The following is a 17,715-nucleotide window of genomic DNA, read 5'->3' on the forward strand; positions in this document are numbered from 1 at the left end:
CATCTTTTCCCCTTACCCAGTAATCAACATCACAAGTCCACTTTCAAGGGAGGGAAGTGAAGTAAAGGGACTGCTTTTTCCTGGTGAAACCCTGTGAAGAGAGAGGAAGAAGAGGTAGATAATGTGGTTTCTTGGCTCACCATCTCCCTGAGTATTAGTCTCAGTGAATCACTAGCCTTTGATACAAGAGAAGCAGGTTTTTTCAGAAACCCTGTAGCAAATTTCCCTGCTTCTGCCTGGAACATCAAACATTTATTGTGTGTACCTCACAAAAGACAATGGGCCTCAAAGAGGAAAAAGGTATAGTCCCTGCTCTCAGGGAAAGTTGAGATGGGAAGTGACCCCTAGAAGCTTCAGGGCGGAATGGTTCACAAAACAGACAATGGAAAGGGAGATCTTTATTAGTTTATTTTATCAGGGTCAGGATTAATTCTGAAACTTTAGAAGATATGCTTAAACAAAAGCTGAATAATTATCCTCATAACTGGACAAGATGCATCAGACTGCATTTGCTAGAGTGAAACAACAGATCACCCAGAATAATGGAGCTTCTTCCTTGCTTTGGAGGTACCTTGGATTTTATTCCCAAACCTTCTCAGATGTGAGGTTTCGAGAATAATCAAGGTGGAGTAAGACATTGAAAAGCAACAAAATGATAGAGAGAACACTGGAAAATAACAGAAATGGGTAGGCAACTTCAGGGGAATTTGTAATGGAAGAGGGATGGCAGATCATGGCATGAACTAAACAAACTGTGTATTCACTTTGCAGCAATTATGTTACTGATTAGTGTGAAGGTAATATAAATGAAAGAATTTGAAAAGGTGACATCTAGATTCATTTCAAGTTTTTTATTAATGTGTTATTAAGTTTGTTTAAATCTTCTTTTATAGTGTCTAAGTATAACCTGGGCCAAGACTAAGTCTGGTAACATTGAATATTGAATGGAGAAAGACTTGTCCTTGATCTTTTCTTCTAAAACCCCTTTTAGTCCTTTATTTCCCTGCATCTTCAGGCAGCAGACAAAACCTGCCTACCTAGGTGAGAACCCTGTTGTCTAAACCTCTCCCTGACCTACACACACCATCAGCACTTGCGTTCTGGATCTAATTTCAACATGACCCTGCTCTCCACTGAGGAAAAAAAGCCAGTGAATCAACAGCAGTATAGAGCCTCCATTAAAGGAGAAAATGGAGCTGGTCCAGAGACAGAGATGGATTTAGAGAGCTAGGAAGGGAACAAGGGAAGCCAAAAGAGGAATGAGGTTAAAAAAGGAGATGGTGAACCATTAGGCCAAATGCTGAAGAGCGGTCTTGGACAACTGAGAAGAGTTGGATTTAGTGATTAGAACTGATGAGCTGAGTAGAATGAGGGGAGAAAAGACAGAATGCAGCACGTTAAGGAAAAAAATCAGCCCGTGAAGAAATGGAGACAGGGTTATAAAAATAATGATGATAACCAATGTTTATTGGGCACCTTAGCTGTGTGTCTAGAATTCCACAAACCACTTGGCATGTATTATCTACTTACAGAGACCCTATTAAGTAGGCACTATCATTATCCCCATTTTACTTACTTACTTAATTAATTAATTTATTTTGTGGTACGTGGGCCTCTCACTGTTGTGGCCTCTCCCGTTGCGGAGCACAGGCTCCGGACGCGCAGGCTCAGCGGCCATGGCTCACGGGCCCAGCCGCTCTGCGGCATGTGGGATCCTCCCGGACCGGGGCACAAACCCGTGTCCCCTGCATCGGCAGGCGGACTCTCAACCACTGCACCACCAGGGAAGCCCCATTATCCCCATTTTAGATGAGCAAATTGTAACACAGACTGGACAGTAATTTATGCAAGTTAATTTACTATGATACATTACCCATAATCTGGAGCTGATGAAGCTCAGATCAAACTCAGAACTGTTCAACTCTTGACTGCCAGCTTACTGTGATTCTCACTCTAGATTTGTTTGATTCAGAGGAAGGAAATAGTTTTATCTGTATCTCATGAGGAGAATGTGGTTTGGGGGAACTTTTTGTTAAGACAGGGAAGCTGTAAGGATATATGTCAGCAGATGGGAGAGGAGCACTGGAGATGGAGGTTGAAGATATAAAAAGAGTCTACTAAATGGAAACGTGCAATTGATGGGATAGAATTTCCCAAGGATAGAAAGAGCTCTGATTACAAACACAGCTGGAAAACTTAACAAGACATAAGAAAAGGAAGAAAATGCTTACTGGGTTTGATGATCAGGAAATAATTTTGTTTGCAATAGCTTTAAAACTTAGATTTTAAGATTTCCTTTACAGAGGAAGTCAGTTGTTAACAAATATTCAGTTATTTCTCAGATGAGTTATGTACCCTGTCAAGTAGAGTCAACAACAGCATTGCCTGTCATTTCTAATTATTTTCTAGACACTGATTATGATGATGAAAAACAATTTATCAGTACTCCATCATGTAAAATATTTACGTTGCTCCATTCATCTGAGAAATTATATTCCTCAGGTAGTCTCTGGATAGGTAGGGCATGTCAATTGGAATTCTTTTGATTCCAGGGGTCAGGAACCCAACTGGAACTAATTTAGGTAAAAGAGGATTGCCTTGTCTCACACAGCCAGACCCCAGGAAGGACAGGGATGTAGCCAGCCTTGGGAGAACAGGAACATGGGGCTTGAATAGCAGCAGGTTTCTCTATCCCTTATCTCTGTTTCTCTCTGCCGCTAACTTCATTCACTCCTACTCCAGGCTACAAGCTGTTCCTGGGTTCAGTCTCCATCCCTTCCCTACCAGAAAGAAAGAAAGACACTTTTCCCAAACTCCAGTGTGAAAATCCCAGGGAAAGGCTCAGAGTGCATTAACCTGGGTCATGTTCCCAACTCATGGGGCCGATCACTGACCAGAGGAGTGAGGTCAGCTGCCATCCAGACCACTTGCAGCCAGGTGCAAGGTGGGGAAGTTCAGTTCTTCTAAAATAAGGAAATGCTGTTTACAGAAGAAAGAACGGATGATGGTCAGAAACAAATAATAAAAATCTACTGCCTAAGTGTAGTCAGTTCTTTTACTGATGGGGAAAGTGAAGTACAGAAGCATTAGAAAATCAACTCAGAGTCTTCCTGAGTAAGAACGGACAATAGATGCGGTTCTTTTTATTAATCTTGCTGCTAAATTATTCTGGCTATTGTGTTAAAAGTTGGATTTGGTTTTGGTCATAATGATTGCTGTTCCCCAGTTGTATTCTTTGTAAGCAAAGAGCAGTATGTGACTAGGAGTACGTATTTCTGGATATATCCTCAAGAGTCAGCTTCCCTCTTCTCCACAGAAAGTAGTAGGAAAATACTGATAAAAAATTTACCTTGGGCCACCAAGACTCTGCTTGATTCAGGCCTGTCTTCACCTGAGTTATTCATGGTGCTCTCAGAAAGAGCCCCACCTGCAGAGTCATAATGAGTGAGCTAAGAAATAGGAAACTTCAGCTCCATCTGGTCTGCGGACACAAGCCTTTGAGCTATCATTTCATTTGTCACAGTTCATTTAAAGTGAGGACTTGCTTCCTTCCCAGTCCTGAGAATATAGACATTTAGGCATTCTAGAATATGGACGACATGTCCAATTTGTATCTCTTCACTTTAAATATTTTAAAGGAGTCGGCATATTTCACACAGCTTAAGGATAATTTTCCCCTCATTAATGAAAGGAATTTGCAAAAGTAATTATTGAATACTTAGAAGTAAAGCAGAACATAAGGATTATCATTGTAGGCAGAGCTCTTGGAAATACATATACATGAAAAGAAGGCAACGTGAACTTGAATAATGCTTATGTCTAATTTATTCTGTGCAGATCTTTGGCTGGAATGCTGAAAGATTCATTGAGAAAAACTCAATTCATTGTTTCAGTGTTGAGAAAATAAAAGGGACTTTTCTTTTAACTTTTTTTTTTTTTTTTTTTTTTTTTTTTTGCGGTACACAGGCCTCTCACTGTTGTGACCTCTCCCGCTGCGGAGCACAGGCTCCGGACGCGCAGGCTCAGCGGCCATGGCTCACGCTCCGCGGGGATCTTCCCGGACCGGGGCACGAACCCGTGTCCCCTGCATCGACAGGCGGACTCTCAACCACTGCGCCACCAGGGAAGCCCGGGACTTTTCTATTAACCTCCAGATTAGTAAGTACAATACACAAAACATGTTTCTTAACTAGCAGAATGGTTTTTAGGACTAAAATTAGTCCTAATGGATATTTTTCAAGTGTTTCCTTTTCTCTGCCACCCACTCATTCAGATTCAGATTCAACTAACTGTTTGTGATTGGCTGCTTTGTTCGGGCACTTTGCTACATGCTCCTGTTACCTCGTTTGATTCTCACTTCAGCTTCCTGAGGAGTCTCAGCATTCTCATTTTACAGAGACTTAGGGAAATTAAGAGCCTTAAGTAAGGCCTGATCAGTGTTAAGTGAGGAGCAGGGGTTCTGGCATCAGAATCTGTTTTTTTCCAGATACCATGACCTGTGCTCCTTCCTCTGACCCTTGTCTCCATTTTATCAGAGTCAGTGAGTTGTATCAACATTTAGATATCAAACAGCAAAAGGAATGGGAGTGAGAAGAAAAATATTCTTTCTTTGCTAATTTCAATTTTATGAACAAAAAAATCAAGCCGTTTGCAGAGAAATAACAAAGAATAGAGCAATCATAACTTGAGTAGTCATGAGGCATGATATAAAACCATCTGTTCTTTCCCATGTCTTCTGCGTGTGTGTCTGTTTGCTTTCTGTAGTGTCACCAAGTTCTCTGTGTGGCAGAAAGGCGTGAAAGATGAAACACAGCAGATTTGAATTACAGGGTTGTATGGGTAGGAGCTATCCCCCCCACTCATGGAATTTTATTTACTGATTGAAAGCCTTGTGTAGCATGTGTTCAAAGATAGCTGTGTCTTGGAAGAAGCGATATCACACTGGTGATATCAGAGGGTCATGTAGCCATGTGGGACCTTAAGATAAACAGTCCTGCACAGTCTGTCCCAGTCAATACACAATTTGCCAACTTCACATGAAATGTCCTTTGGCAAATAAAAAGGTTCTCTTAGGGAAACGTAGGATGGATACATGCTGGTATTTTTACCTCAAATTAAAATAGAGTTATCCAGTGGATTATTAAGGAACAAAAATTAATTATTCCTGAACACATCACCCTAATAATAAAACTAATTTCATTCTTGTGTATTCCCTTCCTGGGGACATCACTGTCTTTAGGATGCATCACTTTGGCTCCTGTGATCTCTTTTGAAGAATGACAGTTTGCAAGAGTTGGAATGCCTGACCTTGTATTTTATTGTGCAGGGTCATGGCCCTCAGCAGTATGGTTGCATGGTGTTTGTTTGTCCTTTTATGCATTCCCTGGTGGTGTCTAGATGTTCAAACCAACATACTAAGAACAAAATAAGTGTGCTAAGGAAGACCCATTTCTCTGTAGCCCGGCTCTCCCCAGTCATTTCTGGTACAAAAGGCAAACCACAGGGACTGCTTCCTGATCATGCATTTTCAGTTTCTTAAGTAACTGCAACAGGAAGCCATGAGGCTAGGCCTTATTTCCTAAGATGCATTGCTTTTGTCAGCCCATTGCTCCTATCACTATTCAGCTTCTAGCTTTTTACATTTTTAAATAAATCCCTTTTTTTTCTTTAAAAAAAAAGAAAGAGGGTGGGAGGGAGGGAGACGCAGGAGGGGAGAGATATGGGAACATATGTATATGTATAACTGATTCACTTTGTTATAAAGCAGAAACTAACACATCATTGTAAAGCAATTATACTCCAATAAAGATGTTAAAAAAAAAAGAAAAGAATTTTAAATTAATATGAATAAGAATTTCTCCTAAGAGCCTCTTCCACACAAATAACTATTAGGCCATGTCTCCCCAATCCTATCCTATCTATTAGCTTTTGATCGCATTTTCATTGTTGCTTTTAGTCGTAAGTGACAGAAATCCCATTTCAAGCATCCTTAGGCAATTAAGAAACCAAACCAAACCAAACAAAACAAAAGAAAGGTCATGCTCAAAACGCAACACTCATTGCTGCCAGTAAAAGCAATGAAAAACAAAAAAGATATAGGAGCTTTTCCACTGTTCACTAGGCTTCCTTCGACTATAGGTCAACCCTTCCAAGCTTGTTTTTCTGCGAACAAGCAGGAGGACAGAGAAATAGCTTCAGGAGGGTCACCTCGATGCCCACAAAGTTGCATGACTCAACCCATTTTAATCACTCTTCTCTCCCCCAGCTCCCCGCTCTCTTCTCTTTTTCTCTCTCCTTGTCCCTTGTCCATATTCTCCCTCCTCCCTTTTCTCCCTTCTATTCTTTTATCTGGACAGGTTTTTAATATGGTTAGAATGTTAAGATTAATGAAGTAATACTTGAGTGTTCTGATGACCTCCAAGGAAGGTTCTTTGGATTTCCTTCTTCTCTCATAACTAATGTCTTCTCTGGGAGTAAACTGTTCATCCAGCAAGCATATTAGCTCTTCTCCAACAAGTTAACCATTCATTAGGCGATTTTTTTCCCCCAAGATTAAGGCCAAGGATCTGTATTGGCTCCTTGCGGGAAGGAAATGGAAACAATTCCAAGGGCTGCTGTCCTTGGGTGAAGAGGAGAGCAGTACCATTGCGGGGAGGTTGTGGGGGGACATTCAAGGCCTTCTATAATCTGCCCCAAACTACCTTTTCAGCCTTGTCTCCTACAATCCCTGACAGGCCTGTAGCCTTCTCCCAAGGTAAACTGAACTTCTTTCTTTTCCCTTAGTATATGAAGCAGGGCCCAGACCTTAGCTTATATGCTCTTCCCCCTGCCTGGAAAGCACCATCCCATACCTGAAACATGACAGGCACACACGCAGTGCCTCACATGCTCCTTCTGCCAGGGAAAGTGCATCTATCCTTGAAGGCCCAGTCCTAGGCCCATCTCTTCCTTTCTTCCTTTCTTGAGTAGCTCACCTTTCTCCATCCCTTCTTTTCTTCTCTGAACACCTACAGCACTTACCTGTGTCAGGCAAAAGTTAATCTCCATGATGAAAACACATTGGCACTGAAACTGAATATGATGTTCTTGATAAAATGTATCAGGCTTTGAAAAAGTGATGTGTGTGTGTATGTACGTGCGTGTGTGTGTCTTAGTGAAGAAGCTGAAGGCTGAGAGGGTGAGAAGAAGAGATGATGAATACAGAGATGAGAGGAGTGATGAAAATAAAGTATCACCTCCTGGTCCTGGTCACTTATCTTACAGAACCCATTTTTACTAGTCCTCTCTCATAGCTGTGCTAATTCTCTCTCTCTCTCTCTACTTTGGCCTTCATCCTGCAGCTGCCAGTCTTATAGATGGTAGAAACTCACCAAGGCTTCTCAAACACCAGTTCAGGGCTTCCCTGGTGGCGCAGTGGTTGAGAGTCTGCCTGCCGATGCAAGGGACACACATTCGTGCCCTGGTCCGGGAAGATCCCACATGCCGCGGAGCGGCTGGGCCCGTGAGCCATGGCTGCTGAGCCTGCGCATCCGGAGCCTGTGCTCCGCAATGGGAGAGGCCACAACAGTGAGAGGCCTGCATACGGGAAAAAAAAGATATAGGTAACAGAGGAGAAATTTTCAGGCCTGGAAAAAAATTACATTTAAAACACTAAATAGGTGGTTCTGAAAGCAGGGGTAGTGGGGAGAGTTCTAGTAACGCTTTCCTATTCTAAGAGAGAAAAATAATCAATAGGAAAATGTTCATTTGCCCCACATCTCCACTTTTTATTATCTTCTTCCATTCTATTCAGATTTTCAAGTCTAAGGACTGAATAGAACAATTGTGAAATCTACACATCGTAGCAAATAGTTTACTTTGTTCCACAGATTTAGGATAGACAAATGGAAAACATATTAAAACATGAAAAATATGAATTTATTTTGCCACAAATCACAAATATTATGATAAAGTATCTTAAGTTTTTAAAATTCAAAGTTATACATGCACATAAGAATCAACTAGTTCTAACAAAGTTATGAAGAAAAGCAGTTCCCTGCTGCCCTCCTTCTTTTTCTCCCTGTTCAAAAATCAACTGCTTTTACTGCTTAAAGTCAGTTATTTTGATATTTACCTCCATGTCCTAAATAGCATGTGTTGTTATTCTTTGTTTTTGATTTTCCAAGTTTTAGGCATTATTGCTTGACTTTCTGCTATGGAAGCTGAGGGTTTTGCTCTTTTTCCTTTTTCCTGACCAATCACTCCTACCCGAGACGTATAATCCTTCCAATCCTCCCATCGTCCTGATGTAGTTATATCATAATTTTGATTAGATTTAATTTCATTGTTCTTAAGATCATGTAAATGCTATTCACAGATGAAACTTGCCTGCAGAGCTGTTTTCTAAATTGTTTTATTTTAGTTTTCTAAAAGTGCTTTTCACTAATCAACTATCTTTTCAAAAGTGTCTAAGTTTCCCTCCAAATCACTCAGATGCAGTAGATGTTCTGTGGCTGTCATCTTCTTGAAGAGGTCTCTCTCAGTGTCTTCTGACCTGCCCCAGTCCACAGTGGCTGCCTCCTATGCCTTGATACTCAGCTGTCATGCTGGGTTCTTCCTTCACAATCACGCTGGGGATCCCCTTCACCTCTTTCCTCTGTACTGGATTTCCTGTTTCCTATATCAAGTGTCTTCTTCTTTTTGGTTTCCTACCTTGTTTTGGTAGAGCAAAATCTCTTTTCATGAGAAATGCACAGCAGGTAAATTTATTGAGAACTTGCCTGTCTCAAAATGTCTTTATTCCCCCTGACACTTGGGGATTGATTAATGGCTTGGATGAGCATATAATTCTTGGTTGGGAATAACCTTCCTTCAGTATTTCGAAGATGCTGCACTACTGCCTTTCAGCTTTCCATGTAAATGTAGAGAAGCCTGAAACTATTGATTCCTGATTCTTTGTGCATGGTCTATTTTTCTCTCCTATCTCTAAAACTTCTGTGATCTTCCCTTTGCCTCCAGTGTTCTCAACTTTCCCAATGATGCACCTTACTGTTGGTCATTTTTATCCAGTGTGCTGGGCACTTAGACTAAGGAATTTTCAATATGGAAACTCCCAACTGCAGAAAAATGTCTTCAGAATTGTTTATTACCCCATCCCTGCCTTCTCTCTTCTTCTATTGCAGGTATACTGGACCTCCTGGATTGGTCCTTTATCTTTTGGTCTACTTTCTAGATTATTTCTGCAACTTAATCTTCCAATTTTTCTATTGAGTTTTTTATTTCATAGCTTTACTTTATAAGAGATCTTGTTGTTGTTCTTGACAGGTTCCTTTTTTATAGTATCCTGCTCCTATTTTATGGTGGCAATATATGGCAATGTTAGAATTTCTTTCTTTTTCTTTTTTTTTATTTTAAGATTTCTTCTCACTGCATAGTCTTTTTCTTCTACTTCAAGTTGTTTATTTTTCCCTGTTTGTTTTAGTCTCTATCCATCATGTCAGAGTATTTTCTCATGCCTGGTAGTCATTAGTTATCTACTCCTTTTAAAGAATGGGGCATTAAAAAGCTGATTGGATACTCCGAGTACATGGCTGGGACTTGACTACACTTTCTCATAGGGCGAACTAGTTGGGAAAACTCAGGTCTCAGTATCTTTTAGGTCTTTTCTCTTGGGATAATCAAATTGCCCAGAGAAGACTCTTCCAGTCTCCCACCTGGAGAATGAGAGACTGCCTGCCAGTGCAGGAAGATGGCTGGGGTCTCAGCATCAAGTATGTGTGCCTACTCCCTCCAAATTTCTATTATAAAATTTTTTTTTATAAATTTATTTATTTTATTTATTTATTTTTGGCTGCACTTTGTCTTTGTTGCTGCGTGCGGGCTTTCTCTAGTTGCGGTGAGCAGGGCTACTCTTCGCTGTGGTGCACGGTCTTGTCATTGCGGTGGCTTCTCTTGCTGCAGAGCATGGGCTCTAGGCGCGAGGGCTTCAGTAGTTGTGGCACGTGGGCTTCAATAGTTGTGGCTCGTGGGCTCTAGAGCGCAGGCTCAGTAGTTGTGGCTCCTGGACTTAGTTGCTCCGCAGCATGCGGGATCTTCCCGGACCAGGGCTCGAACCCGTGTCCCCTGTATTGGCAGGCAGATTCTTAACCACTGTGCCACCAGGGAAGCCCTATAAAAATTTTAAACATAGAAAAGTTGAAGGAATAGTACAATGGCTACCTGAATACCCTCTATCTAGATTCAACAATAGTTAACAGCTGCGCCTATTTGTTCTTGCTCTCTCTCTCTCTCTCTGAATCTTTGAAGGTAAGGTGCTGTCACTATGACATTTTACTCTTCAATATTTCAGCATGCATCTCCTTAATGTGAGGACATTTCCTATATAATTATAATGGTATTATCATATATAAGAAAAATAATTTATTATTTAATGACCAGTCCTAATTTAAGTTTCCCCAACCGACTGTCACAAAAATACTCTTGTGTTTTGCATGATACTTCTGCCTTAAACTATGCCAGGTGTTCCCAAGTCCAAGCTTTACCTTTTTCCTCCCCTGATAATAAATCTATAGTTTTTTGAGGGAGATGGGGGAAGGGCAGTCACCTAGCCATGTAGAGTCATGGAGGGTCTCTAACTATTTCTTAATTTGCAACCCCCCTCACTACTACCACCACCACCAAACACATGTACTGTTAACCTCACTTTCCGTCATACTTTGGGCTGGCCTTTCCTGAATGAGCTTTCTGGGGATTTCCTGTCACAAATTGGGTCAATTTTTGCCACTTCCTATTGCTAAATTAGGGTTCAGTTTTTTCATGTCTGCTATGTTGAGGATTATTATCCATTGTTCAAACCAGAACATATTTGAAAGTAAAAGTTGGCACTATTATTAATTATGCCAGGACGATTAATAAGGGTAAACCAGAGTTGTCCTTGGAAGACCAGCATATGGTCACTTTAAGAAGTCGTTTCCTTACAGATATGCTTTCCAGTTTCAAAGTTTTGTTCTTCTGATTCTCTCTCCTGATCTCCCCATCCTTGTGGCTTTATGTACAAACAACAAACAAAACTTTCGTGTTGTTTTTTTTTTGTTTGTTTGTTTGTTTTTGCGGTACGCGGGCCTCTCACTGCTGTGGCCTCTCCCGTCGCGGAGCACAGGCTCCGGACGCGCAGGCTCAGCGGCCATGGATCACGGGCCCAGCCGCTCCGCGGCATGTGGGATTCTCCTGGACCGGGGCACGAACCCGTGTCCCCTGAATCGGCAGGCAGACTCTCAACCACTGCGCCACCAGGGGAAGCCCCTTTTCCTGTTGTTTTATGGGGTTTTGTGAGTAAGGTAATTGCATGTGTTCAGCTGCATTATCTTTACCCAATTTAATGATCCTGAACTCACTGTGATCACTTTGTACTTGGCACCGCATTTTGTTATTTTAATGTTCTTGAAGGCTTTGTTTCAAAGAAGATAGTATCTCTAATGCTTAGTCTTTAAAGTCATCACATGACCTAAAGTGAAGTATTTTATGTAAATATTCAATAAATATCTGTTTCTTTCTTTATTTTTTTTGGTGTCGTTTAGAGTTCACTATCACTGTTTATGTCAAACGCAGAATACCAGATAAGTGTCAGGCAAACCAAAACTAGAGGGCACATGATAAAAATTGTAAAGGTAGTTTTTAATTAGATTATAGGGTTTACTGTTCCCTATACCTGAAATAGGTTCTCCTCACATCTCTATCTATGAAAATCCTACTCATCTTTCAAAACTAATCTCAAATCTGCCTCCACCTTTAGGTCTTCCTTGATAGTTTCCGCAAAAGAAAAAGTAATTTCTTTTTCCTCTAAAATCTTGTGACACACATGATTTGTATTATTTGTGGCATTTGTTCCATGTCTTATGTATCTTATTTCCCCTAGTGCAGTGGCTTTCACTTTATTTTTACTGCAATCACATTAAAACATATATTTTACATTGCAACTCAGTATGCATATACATATATAACAGAACACATACATATATACACATGTACACATACACAATACATACGTCACTGAAACAACAGTAACTGAGATAATACTACCCCTTACTGAGACACTGATATTTTATAAATTATTACCTTTTACTTTTTAAAAAGTACCCCTGGAGTCCCTTAAAATTGATTTCTTGACTCTCTAACTAATTGTGACTCACAATTTTAAAAATAATGCTTCAGTGCAGAGCTTCTTAACTTGGAATCCACGTATACAATTCACTGGTCCATGAACTTGGACAGAAAAGTAATTATGTCTTTATTTTCACTAACCTTTTACTGAAATTTATAATTCTCTCATTACGAATGTAGGTAAGTAACCTTAGTAGTACTAACAATATCTATAAATTTGTCACTAATGGAAATCTTTATATCACATGATACATATTGTAGGTATCTTTTTAAAAATTAATTAATTAATTTTTTATTTTTGGCTATGTTGGGTCTTCGTTGCTGTACGCAGGCTTTCTCTAGTTGCGGTGAGTGGGGCTACTCTTCATTGCAGTGCACGGGCTTCTCATTGCGATGGCTTCTGTTGTTGCAGAGTACGGACTCTAGACGCGTGGGCATCAGTAGTTGTGGCACATGGGCTCAGTAGTTGTGGTTCGCAGGGTCTAGAGCGCAGGCTCAGTAGTTGTGGCACACTGGCTTAGTTGCTCTGCATCATGTGGGATCTTCCCGGACCAGGGCTCAAACCTGTGTCCCCTGCATTGGCAGGCGGATTCTTAACCACTGTGCCACCAGGGGAAGTCCCTGTAGGTATCTTGAAATACCTTTTAAACTCATCACTCTTTTGGAATTATTGAAGCTACTAGACCTGCTGTTAAGTCTTATTATTTAATGTGTTAATAAAAAAGCACGTGTATTACTAATCACAAATTTGCTTTGTAATATTTTCACAACTGTATTTCAGTTTAATTGGTTTCCTTTGTAATCTATTATTTTATTTTATACCCTTATAAACCCTCTGAGAAGGGTCCCATGTGTATCACCAAACTGCCAAAGGGATGCAGTCTGGAAGAAGGTTAAGAAACCTGCTAGGACAATGTGGGTTTCCTGGAGGCAATCTGCTGCAGCACCTTTCATATAAGAAAAGCTCGGTAAGTATTTGTTAAACACGTTATTCCTCCAGATTACTCAGGGATAATTTAAGCCCAGAAAAATCTAATCATATACAAGTCAAACAGTATTATGCTAAGAAGCTAAGTTGGCTATTTGTAATGGAAGAGATAGCTGGCTAGGGGCTCTAGACTGTCAGTTACATAAAACTTTCCCAGCTTAGGGCATTGCTATTCCTAGGAATTAAAAATATTGGGCAGGGCTTCCCTGGTGGCGCAGTGGTTGAAAGTCCACCTGCCGATGCATGGGACATGGGTTCGTGCCCCGGTCCGGGAAGATCCCACATGCTACGGAGCGGCTAGGCCCGTGAGCCATGGCCGCTGAGCCTGCGCGTCCGGAGCCTGTGCTCCACAACGAGAGAGGCCACAACAGTGAGAGGCCCGCATACCGCAAAAAAAAAAAAAAAAAAAAAAAAAAAAAAATATATATATATATATATATATTGGGCAGATTGTAATGTGGTATGATTAGACAAATGAAATAGTAGTTAAGTAAAAAATTATTTCTTGGGCCCCTATAATAATTAAAAAAAAGCATTGTGTTTTTCATATATAACACATGACCTCTTTGCATAAGGAATTTACATGCTGCTTGGGGAGACAGACATTACAAGAACTAAGAACACAGGTGTTTCAGGACATGGCAAGGATGTGATGAAGGTAATGTTTTAGGAAGCTTCATCTGAGAGCATTGTACAGGAGGTACTGAAGGGCACAGCAGTTAGAACTCCTAATACATCATCATCAGTTGCTTCGTTTCTCTCCCTATTTGGAAATATGTATTTATAAATGCTTGCTAGATCCTTCCACCAGACCTCAAGCTCAAAACTATGTTCCTAAAATCAAACTAATCTCTCCTACAAACCTGTGACTCCTGACTTTCCCATTCATGTCATGACCACACACCCTCCTGGAAACTGTCTTAGATTTCTCCCTCTCCATCACCCACTTCCTGAGTAATCTTTCCTCTGGCTGATTTCATTACTAGCCGGCTAAATTCATGTATTTTCAAAGTAGACATTTGTAACCAGCGATAGAAGATTAGATTGGCGATCATAAAGTACAAAAATTTTAAGGGGAATTCTTATCTTTTGTTATTTGCAGTATAAACAGAACTGAACAAACCAACATTGCAGTTTGTGATTCTTCTGTTAAGGGACTGAGTTCTCAGGCTGTCCTAGAGAAGCAATTCACTTTCTTATCTCCCTCTGAGTTCTACATTTTCCTCCTCCAGTGGCCACATTATCAGTGCTCTAGGGTAGATTTGGCAAAGTAGTTTAGGCTCCCCTCAGGCAAGGAGTGACTGAATAAAACAGGTATGTGCTATTCTATGTACATGTCTACACACACTCAAAGAAGCAGCAGCAAGTGGAGTGAAGACAAACAGTAAGAAATCTCTGTACTGTATCTATATGTAGTTAAAAATTTAAGTGCTGATCACCACATTCACCCTTCTTTCCATCTGGTTTAGTCCCTTTTCTTGTCTCTGTATATGTCTTTTCTCAGTTCTCTGGCATTTCTTTCACTGATTTCCAGGGAACTTTTGTCCTAAATGGCTTTTACTCTAGAAGTATCTAATTTCATTGAGCCTCAGCTGTTCCTCTCTAAGACACATAGTATCTCAACATTTTATAATATTGAAAAGGGCAAATAACTTTTCAACAAATTCAAAAATAAGTCAGAGCTTGCTCATCAAATATCACCAACTTAAATTAGACAAATATTTCTTCTCTTGTGCTTTGAAAGTATGATTTATATATGAGATAAATGACAAAGGAGATGGCTAGAGTGGTTGGCTTCTTTTCTGAGATCTGCTGCTTCTTCTTCACCATCAGCAAACAGAGTATCTGATCTCAATCAGGGCAGGGACAACCTGTCCAGAGTTTCTGTGTCTTTAACCTTTTAGGAATGGGAGAGCTCCTGTTCATCATGCATTTTAGTTCTTGGTGACTTCCTGAATAATCCAAGGGTCTGCAAGTCACATGAGTTATCCTGTGTGTTGTCAGTGCTTTATAGATTTTATTGAATTGTGAGATTCTGCTATGGCACAGTTTCTCAAGCTGGGTACTTTCAGCTTTTCAGGCCAAATAATTTTTTTGTTATGTAATGCTGCCTTCTGCATTGTAGGATGTAGCATCCTTGAACTCTACCCACTAGATGTAGCATTACCTCAGTTGTGACAACCAAAAAATTTCCAGACATTGCCAATTTTCCCCCAAGGGAAAAAAAAATTGTCCCTGGTTGAGAATCACTGTAGTGTAGTTAAGAGGTGGTAAATGGTGATTACTTAGCGTGAGCCTTAAAGATTATATACACATTTTGATTTTTCTATATACTTTCTTGCCATTCTTTGGCATATGTTATACTTTTGAGTATGGTGGCATTTATCTATACTCTATTTTATATAATTCTTACTCATTTTCTTATTATATTTATCTATTTCATTATAATATAATTTTTTCCATTATTTTTTCTCATTATATTTACCAACCATGCAGAAAAATGTCTACCAGTTTTTCAAATGTCACCTCCATGGAACTTCTCTTATTCTCACTATCTGAAGCCTTAAAACAAAGAAGAATTAACACAACTAGAAACTCAAGTGAAGAAGTTAATTTATGGGGAAACAAGTTCTATTTTATGCAGGTAAAATTTGAAGTGATGGTAGAATAAGTGTTATGTCCAGCACCTACTTGAAGAGAAGTTGGGATATAGACCAGGGAGTCAACAGTATAGATGAGAACTGAAATTATGAAATATCCAAGAGAAAAATGAAAAGGCTCAGAGGGCTGAAAATTATACCTTAACATGAAGCAATGGAAATGAAACTAGCAAAAAGAGAAAAAGATATTTATTGATTGAAATAATAAAAGCTAATGATTGATTAATAATTAGGTGAATGACAACCCTACCACAGGGGTCACAATAAAGCCCCAACTGTAGGAAAAAAGAAGAAAGAAAGAAAGGAAAGAAGGAAGGGAGGAAAGAAGGAAGAAAACTTCTATCTACTAACTGTATATTCCAAAAGATCATTGCAGAGACTTAGTGGAAAAGCAGTGGGTGGACTTGTGGGTTTGGGGTGAGAAGGAGAGGATACAAGAGAGGCACATGATAACTTGCCAGGCTTGAGTTGAGCATGTATTCTAACAGAACTTTCTTTGCTGTGATCTACTGAGGATCAGCTCAGGAGCACCTGTTCCTTGCCATGAATAACCTATTTCCTGGAGTGAAAGGAAAAGTGTGCCTCACATGGTAATGAATGTAAAATAATCCCCATCCTTCTGTTGCCCCTACCTTCCTTTTAATTTACATATTAATCATTTGATACTGCTCTTGGGCGAGTTAAGAGCTTGCCTACTGCAGTGAGAGAGATGAAGTGATTTTATTGTCATATACTAAAAGTGCCATGAACAGATCATTGGAACTGTTACCTAATTATTGCCAGAAAAATTAGTTTAGGATGAATTCTTCTAAAACCAAATCATCCTATGTAGAATTTTTCTAATATCCAGTTGACTTAGAGTAAGAATTTTAGAATGAGTCAAAACATTCTGTTCCCTGGGAATACAATTAACAACGAATTCAACTTAGAAGGTTTACAAGGAAATTACGTGGTTCAAAATTAAGTGTTAGATAGGCACTTTACTGAGTCTTTTTTCCTTCGACCACATGAGCACCAAGTGGCCCACGCTTTAATAACACCTGCTTTGAACATTTCTTACACTAGACATTGTGCCATGTTCCACGGCACAGACAACTGGAGTCTCCATTCTCCCATGTGTCTGGCTGCTTTCTGGAGAAGGTAGTTCTGAGTTTCTGACAGCCAAGACAAAAAGGGAAACACCACTGAGTTATACTTTTATACTTCTTATTTTATAAAAGAAATATCACTCGGTAGAGACTAACTTCCCTCTTAGTGTCAAGAGTCAAATACATCACCAGAGATAGAAGAAGGAACACATGAGGCCAGAGGCCAGACGTCTTCTCCCGAGCAAAAGCTCGTGCGTCTTCCTCTATAACACCTCATAGAAGAGAACTACGTCAAGAGGCGCTTGGGAAGAAAAGCGGTCAAGCATTGTGGACTTTCAGGCAGAGGGTCCCTAAACTAGCTTCTGAGAGATCTTTAGGGGCCTCAATGGCATAAAAATCTCGCGGCGGGGGGCACACTGCTCGTTTTAAAGATTGAGAAGCGGTCACTTTTTGTCTCAGACTGTAGCAACAGACGTGTGTACGCGACCAGCTTCCCCGCTTTCGGTGAACCTCAGAACTTGGAGCTCCCCCATAAGGAGCCGCAGTTTTCCCTTCCGGCCCCACCGCAGCGAACCCAAAGCACGAATCCAAGAGACTGAAGACCAATCGAGCCGATCCCAATGGAGGAATCTGGCGGGGAGCGAAATTCTCCAAGAGGCGGAAAAGATGCGGAAGACTTCTCACTCCAACCAATCAGATGAGAGGAATTCTTGGCACACCTCTTTCCGCTAGCCAATCAGCACCTAGCTTGATGGGCCCGGCCCACTGACACCCGGAAAACGTCTTTTAAATTTTATTAGTATAGCTTTTCCCCCAACGTCATTCTAGGCCTTGCCACAAA

This window comes from Pseudorca crassidens, chromosome 2 (genome assembly GCF_039906515.1).
Source record: "Pseudorca crassidens isolate mPseCra1 chromosome 2, mPseCra1.hap1, whole genome shotgun sequence".
Classification (NCBI taxonomy): domain Eukaryota; kingdom Metazoa; phylum Chordata; class Mammalia; order Artiodactyla; family Delphinidae; genus Pseudorca; species Pseudorca crassidens.